The following is an 18,685-nucleotide window of genomic DNA, read 5'->3' as shown; positions in this document are numbered from 1 at the left end:
TTGCGCACAGGGTCGACAGGAGGGGAGCCGCAGCAGCGCCCTGAGGGGCGCTTCACTGCGCGGCGGCGAGAGCCCCACCCTGCGGTTAAGGAGGACGTTCTGCTTGGTTTAGATCCAGCCGAGCCGTAAGGCGTGGTGAGGATTCGCTGCAACTCACCGATCATTCCTCTGCAGACGTGCGCCTGCTCTTCCATTGGCCGTTCAACAGCCGGTTGACGCCCCTCGGGGTCCATGACGTTGGCCGAGATATCCTGTTGTGAAAGTGTAGGAACACGGACCCACAACGGGGGCGCAAATGAAGGACAATGGAGGGAACTCAAATAACAACACTTACTGTGTGAATAAGCACAACAAAACCACAGGATCACAACAATAGACAAAGAAGTCAATTTACAAGAATGGTCACGTGGGCAGGCTCGAAGATAAGAGACGTCCAAAGCAGAACCGGAACCACACGATTTCCTCCGCCACCGAACCCCGGGAATACTGGAGCCGCCAAGTCCGAACTCCCAGGTGGCCACTGCCTCCGCGTGCGGATCTGGTACTGCTGGCGAGGAACAAACACAGTTAAAGGGGGTGCGTTGGCACCCAGCAATCCGTATGGCGGGAAAACCACCTCCACCTCGTTGGAAGAATGTCTGCTATTCACGCACAAAAGTAATAAAGGGTTACTGTCAAGAACACAGTCAGCTGAGAACGTTACCTCTAGTAGAGCGATATCTCGCAAAGAGGTGGAGATGTCGTCCTGCGATATACCCCTGCTGATCAGATGATTGGTGACAGCTGTTGTAGGTGATAAGTGACAGCTGTCACCCCGGCTGCTCCTGTGAGGCGGCAGTGCCCTCTGTGCCTGGAGCCCGCACTCCAGACAGGGCGCCCTCTGGTGGTCGTGGGCTAGCAGTACCTCCTCTTCAGCGGCCCACACAACAGACTCCGTGGTATAACTCACAAACTTGCAGCTTAAAGCAGATAACCCGTAAGTTGGAGGAAATGGCGTCTCACTAATTTAGAAGATCTTCACTTAGCCTGGAAAAAGAGTCTGTTGCTCTATAAAAAAAAGCCCTCCGTAAAGCTGGACATCTTACTACTCATCACTAATTGAAGAAAATAAGAACAACCCCAGGTTTCTTTTCAGCACTGTAGCCAGGCTGACAAAGAGTCAGAGCTCTATTGAGCCGAGTATTGCTTTAACTTTAACTAGTAATGACTTCATGACTTTCTTTGCTAATAAAATTTAACTATTAGAGAAAAATTACTCATAACCATCCCAAAGACGTATCGTTATCTTTGGCTGCTTCAGTGATGCCGGTATTTGGTTAGACTCTTTCTCTCAGATTGTCTGAGTTATTTCATTAGTACTTCATCCAAACCATCAACATGTCTATTAGACCCCATTCCTACCAGGCTGCTCAAGGAAGCCCTACCATTATTTATGCTTCGATCTTAAATATGATAATCTATCTTTATTAGTTGGCTATGTACCACAGGCTTTTAAGGTGGCAGTAATTAAACCATTACTTAAAAAAGCCATCACTTGACCCAGCTATCTTAGCTAATTATAGACCAATCTCAACATTCCTTTTCTCTCAAAATTCTTGAAAGGGTAGTTGTAAAACAGCTAACTGATCATCTGCAGAGGAATGGTCTATTTGAAGAGTTTCAGTCAGGTTTTAGAATTCATCATAGTACAGAAACAGCATTAGTGAAGGTTACAAATGATCTTCTTATGGCCTCAGACAGTGGACTCATCTCTGTGCTTGTTCTGTTAGACCTCAGTGCTGCTTTTGATACTGTTGACCATAAAATTTTATTACAGAGATTAGAGCATGCCATAGGTATTAAAGGCACTGCGCTGCGGTGGTTTGAATCATATTTATCTAATAGATTACAATTTGTTCATATAAATGGGGAATCTTCTTCACAGACTAAGGTTAATTATGGAGTTCCACAAGGTCTGTGCTAGGAATTTTATTCACTTTATACATGCTTCCCTTAGGCAGTATTATAGACAGCATTGCTTAAATTTTCATTGTTACGCAGATGATACCCAGCTTTATCTATCCATGAAGCTAGAGGACACACACCAATTAGCTAAACTGCAGGATTTGTCTTACAGACATAAAGACATGGATGACCTCTAATTTCCTGCTTTAAACTCAGATAAAACTGAAGTTATGTACTTGGCCCCACAAACTTAGAAACATGGTGTCTAATCAGATCCTTACTCTGGATGGCAGTACCCTGACCTCTAGTAATACTGTGAGAAATCTTGGAGTCATTTTTGATCAGGATATGTCTCACATGGCATATTAAACAAATATGTAGGACTGCTTTTTGCATTAGCGCAATATCTCTAAAATTAGAAAGGTCTTGGTCTCAGAGTGATGCTGAAAAAACTAATTCATGCATTTATTTCCTCTAGGCTGGACTATTGTAATTCATTATTATCAGGTTGTCCTAAAAGTTCCCTGAAAAGCCTTCAGTTAATTCAAAATGCTGCAGCTAGAGTACTAACGGGGACTAGAAGGAGAGAGCATATCCACCCATATTGGCCTCTCTTCATTGGCTTCCTGTTAATTCTAGAATAGAATTTAAAATTCTTCTTCTTACTTATAAGGTTTGAATAATCAGGTCCCATCTTATCTTAGGGACCTCATAGTACCATATCACCCCAATAGCGCACTTCGCTCTCAGATGCAGGCTTACTTGTAGTTCCTAGGGTTTGTAAGAGTAGAATGGGGGCAGAGCCTTCAACTTTCAGGCTCCTCTCCTGTGGAACCAGCTCCCAATTCAGATCAGGGAGACAGACACCCTCTACTTTTAAGATTAGGCTTAAAACTTTCTTTTTTGCTAAAGCTTATAGTTAGGGCTGGATCAGGTGACCCTGAACCATCCCTTAGTTATGCTGCTATAGACTTAGATGCTGGGGGTTCCCATGATGCACTGAGTGTTTCTTTCTCTTTCTGCTCTGTATGCACCACTCTGCATTTAATCATTAGTGATTGATCTCTGCTCCCCTCCACAGCATGTCTTTTTCCTGGTTCTCTCCCTCAGCCCCAACCAGTCCCAGCAGATGACTGCCCCTCCCTGAGCCTGGTTCTGCTGGAGGTTCTTCCTGTTAAAAGGGAGTTTTTTCCCTTCCCACTGTCGCCAAGTTGCTTGCTCACAGGGGTCGTTTTGACCGTTGGGGTTTTTACGTAATTATTGTATGGCCTTGCCTTACAATATAAGGTGCCTTGGGGCAACTGTTTGTTGTGATTTGGTGCTATATAAATAAAATTGATTGATTGAATTGATTGAATGTCATGTGACATACAATCCACCAATCAAATGACAAGGATCTATTTAGTCGTGATATAAAAACTACTAAGGAGTGACAGATATCCAGTGGCACAATTTTTTTTCTTCCACACAGTAACACCTACATACAAAGACTGAAATATAATTTCTAAAGAGGTCAGTATAGAAACTGCAGCCCTGCAGAATATTCATTAAACAGTAAGATGAATGAACACAGCGTCACTGTTGCATGCTGACCGATTCACCTCAGGCAGGCCCCTTCTAACTGCTCATCAAAGATGTGTTGAAGAGCTGAACATCAGCCACTATGCATTAACCCGACATGAAAGACCACATCCTGTCAGTCAGCGCAGTCTCACACTTCTCACATGTACACTATTCAAGCCACTGAGAGACAATAAAGCCACTAAGATCTAATCATTACATTCTGATAACACAGGTTAAAAACGAAACAAGTGGCACACTCAAAGCATCTTTAAATAGTAAAGCCAACCAGGAATCAGGGAAGCACTTGAGAAACTGGGTTACTTATTAGAAAGAGATGCAATAACATCTGCAGATCTCTAGGAATCATTAACAACCAGCTGTAATGTTATGTATAATCCACTGTAATGACACATAATTAACAAAGCACAGGAAAAGTAACCCCAAACAGCTGTAAAGAAAACTGTAAAGGAAACACACCGTGTCATCGGGATGGGCGGTACACTTGTGTCAAAGTCATCAGTGGTGTGATACTGCACCAAGATACAGACTGAGCAACACAGTCAACATTGTGATAAATCAGTTTGATCACAATAATAGCACAATAGAACAGCCTTAATGAACACAGCAACAGACATTTTACAAATCAAAGTTTGTGAAAATCTATGATTCATGATGTTGTTCATTCAGATTTTAACTTTGAAGGAACAGATTTTAAAATGAAATTGGCCCAGGATAAATACTTTCTCATAAAAAACATCATTCTAATTAAAGGGGCTGTATAGTGTAAACCATCACTACTAGTGTGATGAAATACAATCACAAAAAGTGAAAAATGCAGTGGTATTAATTTTATGTCAAATCACCCACCCTTACTGTGTACCCCCACTAACTATTTGTGACAGTGCCACGGACAGTAGAAATACGGTAGATGACTCATGTAACATTTGAGCAGCTTGCCTTCTTCAGTGGGAGGCAGTGAGGAGGATCCTTTCTGGTGCACGTCAGGACACTGGGAAGCACTGGGCCTTGGCTGTTGGTGCACGTTGTTATACTGGGAGGTGGTAGGGGGCCTTTGATGCTGATGCACATCAGTACACTGGTAGCACAACCACTTGTTGCAGAGTGTGCACAGGCTCTGTGCGAGCTCTGAGCACTCTGAGCAGCTCTGAAACAGATGCAAAGAAAAGGCTGCTAGTCTGAAACAAACAGCAGAACTCTTGTGCATTCACTCACACATAGGCACGTGTGATTAAAAAAAGACGAAGGGGCATATGTCGGAAACATTTGTGTTGTGCAGAATCACACTGCTGCAAAGTGTTAAGTTGTTATCACACTCACACGTGCCTTGTAGCTCTCACAGATTGTCACAAGTACACAGAACTTGAAATGGGAATAAAAACAAACCTGTGCAAGATCACTGCACATCACTTTTTGATTTATCTACAGCTCAAAATTTATAAATGTGAAGAATGGGACATAAATGGTCACAGAACAGCAAAAATGTTATAAAGCTTTTTTCCACTAAAAAGCATCTTTGCATTTGAGAACTCTTGATGAGCAAAGAGCAGCACCAACGGCCAATCTTCAGTCCGAAAGCAATTACCGTGCAAACGCAGGCATGAGTGTTGCTCATGCACAAATAGTCTTTGCAAAACTTCACGAAGAATAACCACAGCCACCCTCGTGGTTTTCAAGCACAGCACTACTGAGCCTTTTAAACAGCTGCACAACACAGCAAGCAATCTCCTGGTACATGAAGTGATGATTGGAAGTAAAGCTGAAATAAACTGCTTACCTTCTCCATTTCAATGCCTTTGAGAGTGGTGCCGCCTTCACAGCAGGAGGACAGCATGCAGCAGCAGCAGCAGCACAAACACTGAGGTTTCTACCTGAGGCAGGAAGCAACGTGCACCGAAAGGTGGCCCCAGAGGAGATGGTTTACATGACAGCCTCGCTGAGTTCTTCCTTCCCCCAGATCATCCATGTGCGAGACTCCTGACTGCAGGAGAGAGGAGCATCACTTTTAATTTCACCCCTGTGCTCACTGCTACACGCACCAAAAAGGAGAAAATCTCATTCCTTTTCTTAAGTAAGCCTGTGCATAGTAATTGGGAATTAGGGAGATAAGATAATTATTTTTTTGTAGGGCAAAATATCCCCGGAAGCCATTTGGAGGAAGAAACACAGAATGACCTACAATGAGCAAGGAGAGGATGTACTGCTATGTTCTTTGGAGCAGGACTAGTTATTGTTGGGCTCAGGCTAGCTGTGGCCTTCTTCTTCATCCCTTTGTCAGCACAAAGGGAGGACAGATCCCAGTAGAGCTGCACACCAACGTAGAACACCAAAACCGGGTCAGTGCTCTGATAAAAGCTCCAGATGAGACAAGGATACACTCCTGCAACTTCCTCTAATACTGTGAAATCAATTAAGATTTTCATAGGGAGTGTCAGAGAATGAGCAGCAGTATGTACTAAACAAGAAACCTCAACTAGAGAGCATCGCACATGTAGGGAGGATCACATCTATATAAATAACAAACAACACGTTTGCAAAAAAAAACAGCTGCATGGTGATATGAAAGCTGAAAAAGGAAGTGGGTATTTTTGGCCACAATTGAAACTTCACACACACACACACACACACACACCATCAAATACAGCCCACAATCAAAGCGTGGTGACATCTGGAGCTGTGAGCAAGTCTGCCTGACAACAACCCCTGCAGCCTGACCTACAAATCTGTGACAACTTTTTCATCCATGGGTGCTTCACTGAATCCACTACACATTGTGCACTGAAAAAGCCAATTAAAAACAAAATCAGCTAATTGTACCGTACCCTCCGTCTTTTTCCATTCAGCTCGTTCCGTTTTCAAACGTGCATTTGCATTTACAGCATGCTCAACATTTATCTTTCAAGCAGAAATGTCCCCCTCGCCAGCTTTTGTGCCCTGCTAAGTAAACGCTGGTTCTACATACGCAGCCTGAGAGCATGCCATCTCAAGAGATGTCACGATAATAGAAACCTGCACAGCAATCTCTCCCTTGAAAGCACCTCCATGTAACATCCATTAACACTGTGGTGATGGGATCACAGAGGAAGAAGGATTATCTTTAACCATAGCATCAAATCCACTCTTCAGTAATTAAGCATTTAACAGTCCTCTTCCAGAAAGCCAGTTCTGCCCAAAAACACATCCTCACTAAAGAACCATCATCACGCCTCATGCAAGAACCACTCATTTGTAAATGGTATGCACGAGTGATTTAAAAGACATTTTCTCATAGGTAGAAACAATATTTACAGGTAACACACCTGGAGTAAAGTCATGTGGATTACATCTTCTATCGTTCAAATGTAATTTGTTTAGTAAATAATTGTATATTCATTACTTTGAAGTCATTGCAGTTTGAAAATCCCACAAAAATTACACATTATACACTGAACACTGAACTTTTGTTTTTGTGCTCATTTTTCATAAGCTGAACTCAAAGATCTAAAACATTTTCAATATATATAAAATACCTATTTCTCTCAAATATTGTTCACAAATGTGTCTAAATCCGTGTTAGTGAGCACATCTCCTTTGCCGAGATAATCCATCCCACCTCACAGGTGTGTCATATCAAGCTGCTCATTCGACAGCATGATTATTGCACAGGTGTGCCTTAGGCTGGCCACAATAAAAGGCCACTCTGAAATGTGCAGTTTTATCACACAGCACAATGCCACAGATGTCACAAGTTTTGAGGGAGTGTGCAATTGAATGTCCGATCACCTTAGTATTTCTTCTGTTTTTCTTGTTGTTTAATACTGGCAAATTGTACAGTATTTTTTGTTTTTCTGATGCCTGACTCTGTTTTTTTCTCTCTGTTTAATGTGCAGCTCCATCCAGAGATGGGAGTTGTATTTGTGTTGGCAACGCTCCTGTCCTGTGCGCCAGTAGCATTTCTTGTATATTCGTCCATGAATTGTTCTGTGAATTGTTTCTGTAATTTATGTCTGTAGCATGGCCCAAGCAGAGGGTCACCCCTTTGAGTCTGGTCTGCTTGAGGTTTCTTCCTCAGAGGGAGTTTTTCCTTACCACTGTTGCTCTGGGGGTTGGTAAGGTTAGACCTTACCTGTGTGAAGCGCTTTGAGGCAACTCTGTTGTGATTTGGTGCTATATAAATGAATATAAATGAAAAAAAATGAAAAATTAGTTGAATGGTCAATTCTCTACCATAAGCTGTCTCCAAAGGCGTTTCAGAGAATGTGGTAGTACATCCAACTGGCCTCACAACCACAGACCACATGTAACCACAACCAGCCCAGGACCTTCACATCCACCATGTTCACCTCCAAGATCGTGTGAGAGCAGCCACCCGGACAGCTGCTGCAACAATCAGTTTGCAGAACCAAAGGATTTCTGCACAAACTGTCAGAAACCTTCTCAGGGAAGCTCATCTGCATGCTTCTCACCCTCATCGGGGTCTCGACCTGACTGCAGTTCGTCGTTGTAACAGATTTAAGTGGGCAAATGCTCACATTCAATGGCGTCTGGCTGCTGATCAACTCTATGCAAAGGAGATGTGTTGCACTGCGTGAGGCAAATGGTAGTCACACCAGATACTGACTGGTTTTCTGACCCTCCCTCCCCCCAAGACCCAGAGTAAAGTAAAGCTGCAAACCAATGAATTGCTGATGGATTGCCAACTCCGGGTAGGGAATGAGGTCTTGCCCCACGTGAAGGGAGTTCAAGTACCTCTGGGTCTTGTTCACGGGTGAGGGGACAATGGAGTGTGAAAAACGGTGCAGCAGAGGCGGTATTACATTTGCTCTGCCGTACTGTTGTGAGCACTAATGGAATCTTTGTGACTGTGGTCCCAGCTCAGTGAAATCAGTGAAATCAACTGTACCAGGTGATTTTACTGATTAACAGCAGGCAGGATGAGTTCATCAATGACATCACCTGGTGGAGTTGGTGATTACAAAGAAACATGCACCCTCTTTGCCCTTTCTGGAGTCAGGTTGACACCTATGAGGTCACTGCAATCACCTGGTGTCAGGGATCACAAACGTACAGCCTTATGCTAAACATGAATGAAACTGGTTAACTGGTTCTTGAGATATTGCGCTAACAAGGGAGGCAATGAAAATATCTTGAATAGCTTGCTGTGACCTTGAAATTCACCCCAAAGTAACATAACTGAGTGGTGTGGGAGGATAATCCATGTATACTCTTATGCTAAATATGAATGAAATTGGTCAAGTGGTTCTTGAGATATCGCGCTAACAACTGAAAAGGGACAGACAGATGGAAATGCTGATTGCTATATGCCCCCATATTTTCTACCAAGGGGATAAAAAGTGAGTAAAGCTCAAAATCCTTACAATAGCTTTTGTTTACATACATGCAAATGCATTTGGAACACTGCATATTCTATTCCAAATCAAGGCATGAAGAAAAATTTAATTAATCAAATTTCTTATTACAACCCCTAACAAAAATTATGGAATCACCGGCCTCGGAGGATGTTCATTCAGTTGTTTAATTTTGTAGAAAAAAAAGCAGATCACAGACATGACACAAATCTAAAGTCATTTCAAATGGCAACTTTCTGGCTTTAAGAAACACTATAAGAAATCAAGAAAAAAAATTGTGGCAGTCAGTAACGGTTACTTTTTTAGACCAAGCAGAGGGAAAAAAATATGGACTCGGTCAATTCTGAGGAATAAATTATGGAATCACCCTGTAAATTTTCATCCCCCAAACTAACACCTGCATCAAATCAGATCTACTCGTTGACACTGACCCTATGCCATGACATTGACCCTATGTGTCTTTTTACAAGGAATGTTTTCGCAGTTTTTGCTCTATGGCAAGATGCATTATCATCTTGAAACATCCCCAAACATCCTTTCAATTGTCCAAAATATCAATGTAAACTTGTACATTTATTGATGATGTAATGACAGCCATCTCCCCAGTGCCTTTACCTTACATGCAGCCCCATATCATCAATGACTGTGGAAATTTACATGTTCTCTTCAGGCAGTCATCATTATAAATCTCATTGGAACGGCACCAAACAAAAGTTCCAGCATCATCACCTTGCCCAATGCAGATTCGAGATTCATCACTGAATATGACTTTCATCCAGTCATCCACAGTCCACGAATGCTTTTCCTTAGCCCATTATTGTAACCTTGTTTTTTTTTTTCTGTTTAGGTGTTAATGATGCCTTTCGTTTAGCTTTTCTGTATGTAAATCCCATTTCCTTTAGGCGGTTTCTTACAGTTCGGTCACAGACGTTGACTCCAGTTTCCTCCCATTCGTTCCTCATTTGTTTTGTTGTGCATTTTTCGATTTTTGAGACATATTGTTTTAAGTTTTCTGTCTTGACGCTTTGATGTCTTCCTTGGTCTACCAGTATGTTTGCCTTTAACAACCTTCCCATGTTGTTTGTATTTGGTCCAGAGTTTAGACACAGCTGACTGTGAATAACCAACATCTTTTACAACATTGCATGATGATTTACTCTCTTTTAAGAGTTTCATAATCCTCTCCTTTGTTTCAATTGACATCTCTCGTGTTGGAGCCATGATTCATGTCAGTCCACTTGGTGCAACAGCTCTCCAAGATGTGTTCACTTCTTTTTAGATTCAGACTAACGAGCAGATCTGATATGATGCAGGTGTTAGTTTTGGGGATGAAAATTTACAGGGTGATTCCATAATTTTTTCCTCAGAATTGAGTGATTCCATATTTTTTTCCTCTGCTTGGTCTAAAAAAGTAACCGTTACTGACTGCCACAATCTTTTTTTCTTGATTTCTTATAGTGTTTCTTAAAGCCAGAAAGTTACCATTTGAAATGACTTTAGTTTTGTGTCATGTCTGTAATCTGCTTTTTTTTCTACAAAATTAAACAACTGAATGAACATCCTCAGAGGCTGGTGATTCCATAATTTTTAACAGGGGTTGTACTTTACTGAAAGTGAAGAAAAACGAGTGACAAGAGGTAGTTGACTCTGTGTTTCTGACTGACCTATACCATTACATTAACAAGAGCAAACAGAGATTTCTGACGTCTGCCAATCTGGATCCAGATTACCTCCAAAATGCAGTGGAGTCTTCCATGCCCTAATATCTATCTGTGGTCCAAATTTGGTGAGAATTCATAAAGTAGTTTGAAAGTAATCCTTCAAAGCTTTAAAGGGAAATCTTGATCCAGAATCGAGATCACCTCCAAAATTCAGTGGAGTCTTGCATGCCTTATCTGTGGTGCAAATCTGGTGAGAATCCATGAAGTAGTTTTGACATAATCCTTCAAAGCCTATATAAATTTAAATAATGATCCAGAATCCAGATTCAGATCTGGATCACCTCCAAAATTTAATGGAGTTTTCCATGGCCTAATATGTATCTGTGGTGAAAATTTTGTCAAAATCCGTGCAGCAGTTTTGACATAATCCTGCCAACAGTAATCTTTCAAAGCCTATATAAAGTAAAACTTGATCCAGAATCTGGATCTGGATCACCTCCAAAATTTAAAGGGTTCTTCCATGGCCTAATATGTATTTGTGGTGAAAATGTCATCAAACTCTGTGCATCAGTTTTGACATAATCCTGCCGAGAGACAGACAGAGAAGTAAATAAATAAACGCTGATGATTTTATTACGTCCTTGGCGGTCGGAATTAGCTAGTTAACCCATGAAGGTGCTTTCCTTCTTGAGCAACAATGTGCTGATGAATTTCTTTTTGGTGCAGTGAAAAGATGATTCCCAAAACTTCTAAAAATAGAGCTTAAATTATAAAATCCCAGAGTTTCCCTTTAAAGGGGAACAGAAGTACTTTTTGAGAATTTGTTTGTGCATTCCTTGGTAAAAATTGTTAATCATGCACTTGCAGAATGTTTGAGTGCAGTGTAGATAATATTATTTGAATCAAATGTGCCGCTAAATTGACATGTAAATCGCCATTGGATGAAGTCAGTTCCGGTTGACCTCACTGGTTGAGGTCTCCTCTGCTGGGTACGAGTGCAGTTTACTGAGCTCGTTCATTGAAGTTCTATTAGTCTCATCAAGAAACAGGTTTAAAATGCCGGAAAGCTGCGCATGTTGGCAAAGCCACAAACAAAGGAACAAGGGAGACAATATTTCCTTCCATAAGTAAGTGGTTTTGGTTATTCTTGTCACTTTGTCCGTGACATTTGGTTGATAAACAGGTGTATGTTTCCTGCCCGTGCCTGTGTCGTCCAAGGACACGGACTGCACTTACACACACACACACACCACTCACACACAGAGATGTGCACACACACCACTGACTTCATGAATGAAACTCGGTCAATAAAGGATAACTGTGTAAAAATATATATATATATATATGAGGTCTATTAGAAAAGTATCCGACCTTATTATTTTTTTAAAAAACCATATGGATTTGAATCACGTGTGATTGCATCAGCCAAGCTTGAACCTTCGTGCGCATGCGTGAGTTTTTTCACGCCTGTTGGTTGCGTTATTTGCCTGTGAGCAGGCTTTGTGTGAGCACTGGTCCACCCCTCTCGTCGTTTTTTTTATTGCGAATAAATGTCTGAACGATTTGGAGCTTTGCTGCATCAATGTTTTTCCAGAAACTGTGAGAGACCTCCAGGTGGACACCATTCGGAAAATTAATATGGCTTTCAGGGACGATTTTATGGGGATTATACAGATTAAGGAGTGTTACTGCCACTTTAAGGACTGCCCAGAACTCCTGAGAGCGCGGCGCGCTCCCAGCCCCCATCGACAGGCTGACACCCTGCTGAAACAACCAGATCATTTCCAACGTGAAGGCTTTGTTGATCCAGGACGTCGTCTGACTTTCACAAAAGGCAGAAGTCGTGGACATCAGCACTTTTTTGGCACATTCCACTGTTACAGGAGTTTTTTCATGGAAGAAAAGCGGAGGGACGCGCCACGGAGCCGTTCATTACGCGGGACAAAACCACCTCGGTGTTGGTCTCTCAGGAGGGCTTTGAGATGGATTTCAGATGGATTCCGGTTGCTTTTCAGTCATGTGATTATCCGAGAAATTGAGTATGAGCTGGACATGCCCCAACATGTCCTGGAAGGCTTCATCACGGCGTTGCTTTGCGCCATGCGGCTCCACCGCGACGCGCGGAACTCCTCCACATGTCTGTCATAATGTGCTGAAAAAGTGCTGATGTCCACGTCTTTTCACAATTTCTGTGCTAGTCAGATGACATACCGGATCAAGACAGCGTCCAGTTTAGAAATGAAAGGCACATTCCACTGTTACAGGAGTTTTTGTCATGGAAAGAGGAGCCGCATGGCGCAAAGCAATACCGTGATGAAGCCTTCCAGGACATGTTGGGGCATGTCCAGCTCATGCACAATCACAATCGGATAATCACATGACTGAAAAGCAACCGGAATCCATCTGAAAGCCATCTCAAAGCTGTCCTGTGAGACCAACACCGAGGTGGTTTTGTCCCGCATAATGAACAGCTCCGTGGTGCGTCCCTCCGCTTTTCTTTCTATGAAAAAAACTCCTGTAACAGTGGAATGTGCCGAAAAAGTGCTGATGTCCACGACTTCTGCCTTTTTGTGAAAGTCAGACGAGGTCCCGGCTCAACAAAGCCTTCACGTTGGAAATTATCTGGTTGTTTCAGCGGGGTCTGAGCATGTCGATCGGCGCTGGGAGCGCACCGCGCTCTCAGCAGTTGTGGGCCGTCCTTAAAGCGGCAGTAACACTCCTTAATCTGTATAATCCCCATAAAATCGTCCTTGAAAGCCATATTAATTTTCCGAACGGTGTCCACCTGGAGGTCTCTCACAGTTTCTGGAAAAAAATTGATGCAGCAAAGCTCCAAATCGTTCAGACATTTATTCGCAATAAAAAAACGACGAGAGGGTGGACCAGCGCTCACACAAAGCCTGCTCACAGGCGAATGACGCAACCGACAAGCGTGAAAAAACTCACGCATGCGCACGAAGGTTCAAGCTTGTCTGATGCAATCACACGTGATTCAAATCCATATGGTTTTTGAAAAAATAAAAAGGTCGGATACTTTTCTAACAGACCTTGTGTATATATATATATATATATATATATATATATATATATATATATATATATCAATGTTTCGTAATGGTTTTGGAGCTGCATTATGGCTGGCCAATGAGTTAAATGATTTTTATTTGAGATTTGAGACACATGATTTCTCTGAAAAGTGTAACAAGGAGCTGGACTCCCTACCCCCCTCTGATAATGCGTCACATAGACTGTGGATTGATCCACAACAGGTCGAACGTCTCTTTCAGCGTGCTCCGTTAAAAAAGGCTGCAGGGCCAGATGGGATTTCATCATTTTTGTTAAAACATTTGCACAGGAGCTTACTGTAGCTTGGTGTCCTGTTTTTCAACAGTCTATAGACACCCATACAGTCCCTGCCCTGTGGAAACGTTCTATGATCATCCCGGTGCCCAAGAAGGCAAACCCCAGCGAAGACAATGATTTTAGGCCTATAGCATTGACATCAGTTGTGATGAAATGTTTGAGAAATACATTGTGAGCAGGCTGAAAATAGATGTAGATGGCAAATTAGATCCATTTCAGTTTGCTTACAGGTGAGGGCGATGCACAGATGATGCGATTTCCACCATCATGCATCTTGTTTTAAAACATCTTGATGACAAGTCCCGATATGCCCGATTACTTTTTATTGACTTCAGCTCTGCCTTTAATACGCTTCAGCCATACTTACTAATTCAGAAACTTAAAGTGTTGGATGTCAACCCATCATTTATACGGTGGTTTCACTCTTTTTTGACAAACAGAACACAGCAGGTTAAGGTAAATTCTAGCCTGTCCCAAATCAAAGACATCAGTACTGGAGCACCACAGGGATGTGTGAGCTCACCTGTCCTTTTTACTTTATATACTAATGAGTGTTCAGCCAAGCACCCTGGGAACTATATTTTTAAATATTCAGACGACTCAGCACTTCTGTGCTTACTTCAACAGAATGATGATTTGAATATCTATCATTCAGAGGTGAGGCAGTTTGTTGAGTGGTGTGATTCCAGTTACCTTATTTTAAATGTTAAAAAGACAGAGGAAGTCATTTTTGATTAGTTAGTTGGCAATCACAACCCTGTAATTATACACCAGCAACCAATCACACAGGTGCAATCGTACAAATATCTTGGTGTCTGTATAGACAGTTCCCTTACATGGAACACTCATGTTGACTGGTTATGTTCCCGCTTGAATCAACGACTCTATTTTCTACGGCGTTTGCGTTTTCATGGAGTCAACCAAAAAATTATGTTACTGTTTTATCAGGCAGTTCTTGAAAGCATTCTAAGATATGGCATAACCACTTGGTTTGGGAACCTTCCTGTGTCCCTAAGATCAAAATTAAACTACCTTGTTCTCACAGCAATGAAAATCATTGGTTTGAAACAGTATAACAATCCTCAGTCAATTTTTGATCACTGCGTGATGAAGCAAGCGGACAGAATTCTTTCTGACTCCTCCCATGTTCTGCACACGCAATACGAGTTGCTACCATTGGGCCGGCGTTTCAGAGTCCCCCATTGCAGACTGAATAGATATAGGAACTCTTTTGTTCCTATATCAATCATAGCCCTTAACAAATATCATAATAAACGCTGCTAACAATCAGGCACATTAGGAGGTTTTAGTATTTGTATGTTTTTTTATTTATTTTTATTCTTTATTTATGTATTTATTTATTTATTGTTATGAACTGTTTATGTCTTGTTCTGTATCTTTGTATGGGTCATGATTTTTGAGAAGTCCAAGACAAATTTCCCCATGGGGACATTAAAAGTATCTATCTATCTATCTATCTATTATGCTGAAAACAGCAGCAGCAACTCGGTTCAGCTCAGTGGCACAGCTTAACAGCGTAGATCTGTGTAACTTTCAACACTAATATTTCAGAATGTGTGGGTGTCAGAGTAAGTTTAATACTTTCCTGACATGATTTAACCCTCTGGGGCCGACGCCGTCGTATACGACGGCTGAGACCAAGCTTTACTAAATTCTAAATAACTTTTTAATGATATGAGATAGAAACTTACTGCTGGAAAGTTAACTCTGCGGACTTTCGAGCCAGTCATCGGCCATCTTTGTACTCCTCATAGAAGCTGTGTGAGGATGTGCGCAATGTGAGTGTCCAATCGGAATTGGTTCACCGTCACATGGTTTTCCAAAATCCAATCGTAGGGCAGATTTACCTCACGTGATAAACCAAAGATAATTTTTTAGCAGTGATGCTAAAAAATGCCTGTGATGCCCGTTTGAATAGCCCCCTGGCTGCTTGCACCCTGCGCCATTACGCATAGCGGCAGTGAAAGTGAGCAGACAGAGGACCTCTGATGACAATCTCAAGTGCTCAAACACAGATTGTGTGAGTTTTAGAGATGCTCCACTCTTCATTACCTGTGAATGTTATTGAATAAGCCTGTGGCAAGCTCTCTTGCTCCGGCGTAAAGCACTGTTTACCATATCAATGTAGTGAGGGGGAAGGGGCCGCTCCTCAGAGTGTAAATGGGCCAAAGTGTTAAAGCTGCTTTCAGAGCAGGACAGAACACTCCAAAACACAGTAGAAGTTTGTGATGTGATCTTTGCGTAATAGCAGACAGAAATTGCTTTCAGATGAAGACAAACAAAACGCATACACCATTTTGTATATATTGTTCAAAATGTGCATTTGTGTTTATTGTTTGAACCTTTTGTTGTACAGTCTTCCACACAAGAGCACAAATTACCTTTATAAAGTGTTAAAACAGTTGTTTATTATAGTTTGCTGTGTTTTGAATACATGTGTGTGGAAAATTATTTTCTGCTTTACTTTTTCCTTTCTTATTTCTGATTGTAAACCATTATTACACTTATAAAACACAACTATGGCAAATATATTCTGAAAGTACAGGTTGTCCTGAAAAAAGAGACATAAAACTTAATTGTGGGATGCAGGGAGAGCTGTTAACAGCAATAATAAAACATTTATGCCAGTCGAGTGAACTGTCCAAAAAAATGCCCTCGGACCCCAGAGGGCTAATGTTAATTAATTTTACCGGCTCAATATCCAGGTCAGAATGGCATTTTAACACGGATTTTGCAAGTGTTTTTCTGAGTGTGTTCAGTCGCGAATCCCCATTGAAAATGCATTAACATCTGGGAACTTTGTGAATATTTTGCCCAGTTAGGAGGTGTCACGTCGCTGTCCATGAAGGGACGCTGGCATTTAGTGGGCAGCACTGGGAGTGAGGACTCTAGTAGTCATGTATAACCTCGTTGTTGGTGCCTCTGGCAGGGAATCTCAAAACGAGGCTCATCTTCCCACCAACCAGTGACGTCACCCGCCTGACTTGCATAAATGGTGGCATCCAGTCGATGTCAAAGCCTCTCAGACCACAACTAAAACAAGGTCTTCTGAGGATGTTTTATGGCCTTCAGTGTTTCATGAACTATCAAAAGAACGCATTTTTTGTGTTTAGTCATGCTATAAATAATCCGTGGGCGTTTCTTTTCCCCTTTAAGACACAAAATCTTTCCATACAGAAAACAGTTGCGCGCTGCAGTATTAATGTTTAAAATCTGATTTAGCTGAGCTTTAATAGCTACAGTCTCAGGGCCTGTAGTAGCACATATATTGCTTGCAAACAGTGGTGCTTTAAAAGTTTAGAAAAGTGGCCTCGTTACTGGAGTGCATAGGTTTGGTCCTCATACTCACTGGATAAAATCTGGTAGAAGGGGAAGGAGAAAGTGCAGGAACTCTCTAACCTTCCTGAACAGGGCATTAATTGGCTCCCAGTGTGTCCATGGAGCTCATTTACACACGCATACTACATACATACACACACACACACACACACACACACACAAACATTATATATATATATATATATATATATATATATATAAACACACACACAGGATAATTGGTTATATCAACAATTACCATATAAAATCAGGTATCGTCCAAATGTAAGTTAAACCAAATTTTACGGCTTCTTTTACACAAAACATACTCGTTTGAAAAAAAAAAAAAAAAACAACAGCCTAATGAAATGTTGCAGTTTTCCAGTTGTCCATTTTATTCAGTATTCCTGTTCATCTCTGCAGGAGTATCAGTGAAAACCGAAGAACTTCTTGGGATTTAATGTGGCAGATGTCAGCCGCGTGTCAGAGTTTATTAAAGAATAAAGTATGCTGTGAGTGGGTGCGCGGATCAGCTGCCCCCGCATCCTCCTCATCCTCATCCTCACCTACCACAGCCAGCCTATCCGCGCGCGACCTCTTCTTGTAACAAAGTGCGCAAGAGAAGACGCCCCAAACATGGCATCACGCTGCAGCCCACAGGAGAAGACGTCGCACAGACAGACTCAGCACCCTGACACTGTCATTCTGCCCTTAACCAGAAACGAAGAAAATTGTTTCAAAAATAAACTGAGGCGCAGAAAACCCGCGGCGCGCGCACAGCAGGTAAACACGTCGGAGTGGCGATTTGACATCAGACTGTCTGAAGGAAGCACGACAACACACATCTGTATCAGACAGCGTTCGCTCTCACACCGTGTGCGCAAAACGATTCGTTTCATCTTACCAGAACCTCAGCATCTCCTGAAGAAGAGCAGCCCCCCCGGTCGGATGTCGCTCTTTGGCCCGGACAAATTTTGGAGATTCCAAGTCTCGCGGTTCCTCGTGAGATCTTCAACTCGCTCTCGTGCGGCACTCCTGACGTTTCTCAAAGCTGCAGTGTTTATGTGACTGCCGCCTCACTTTATCTGCTAAATTGTATTATTACTATTAATTATTATTATATTTTAAACAAGGGAACACTGATTAAAATGAAAGTAAACAACAGTGACTTGTATTGCTTTTTCAGATTAATTAAACACTGTATTATATTTTTATGATATATATTATATTTATATGATATGCTATTTTTAAACTGATACCTGTTTGGACAAATCAGACATACTCAAATCTTTGTCAATGAAAACCAGCATCATTACAAAAATCATTATCTTGAGGACTTTGACCAAATTTGTTTTGCTTTAAACTCTGTCCCACTTTCACATTTTCACAACTGAAGCAACAGTATGGGTCTGAAAACGAATGTTTTTCGGGGGTAAGAAGTGTGAATGA

General features: G+C 41.8%; 1 long non-coding RNA gene across 1 annotated transcript; it reads right to left on the bottom strand.

Annotated features, from left to right (window-relative positions):
- Window positions 1–4,571: 4,571 nt before the first annotated feature.
- LOC117502701 lies at window positions 4,572–18,263 on the bottom strand. The gene is made up of 3 exons (XR_004558389.1): window positions 18,141–18,263; window positions 5,303–5,506; window positions 4,572–4,672 (listed from the first exon to the last, which is right to left on the bottom strand). It is a non-coding gene; the product is annotated as an uncharacterized LOC117502701 (long non-coding RNA).
- Between the last annotated feature and the right edge of the window lie 422 nt (window positions 18,264–18,685).

This window comes from Thalassophryne amazonica, chromosome 2 (genome assembly GCF_902500255.1).
Source record: "Thalassophryne amazonica chromosome 2, fThaAma1.1, whole genome shotgun sequence".
Taxonomy (NCBI): domain Eukaryota; kingdom Metazoa; phylum Chordata; class Actinopteri; order Batrachoidiformes; family Batrachoididae; genus Thalassophryne; species Thalassophryne amazonica.
The sequence above is the reverse complement of the archived record's forward strand: the minus strand, read 5'-3'. Positions and strand labels throughout refer to the sequence as shown.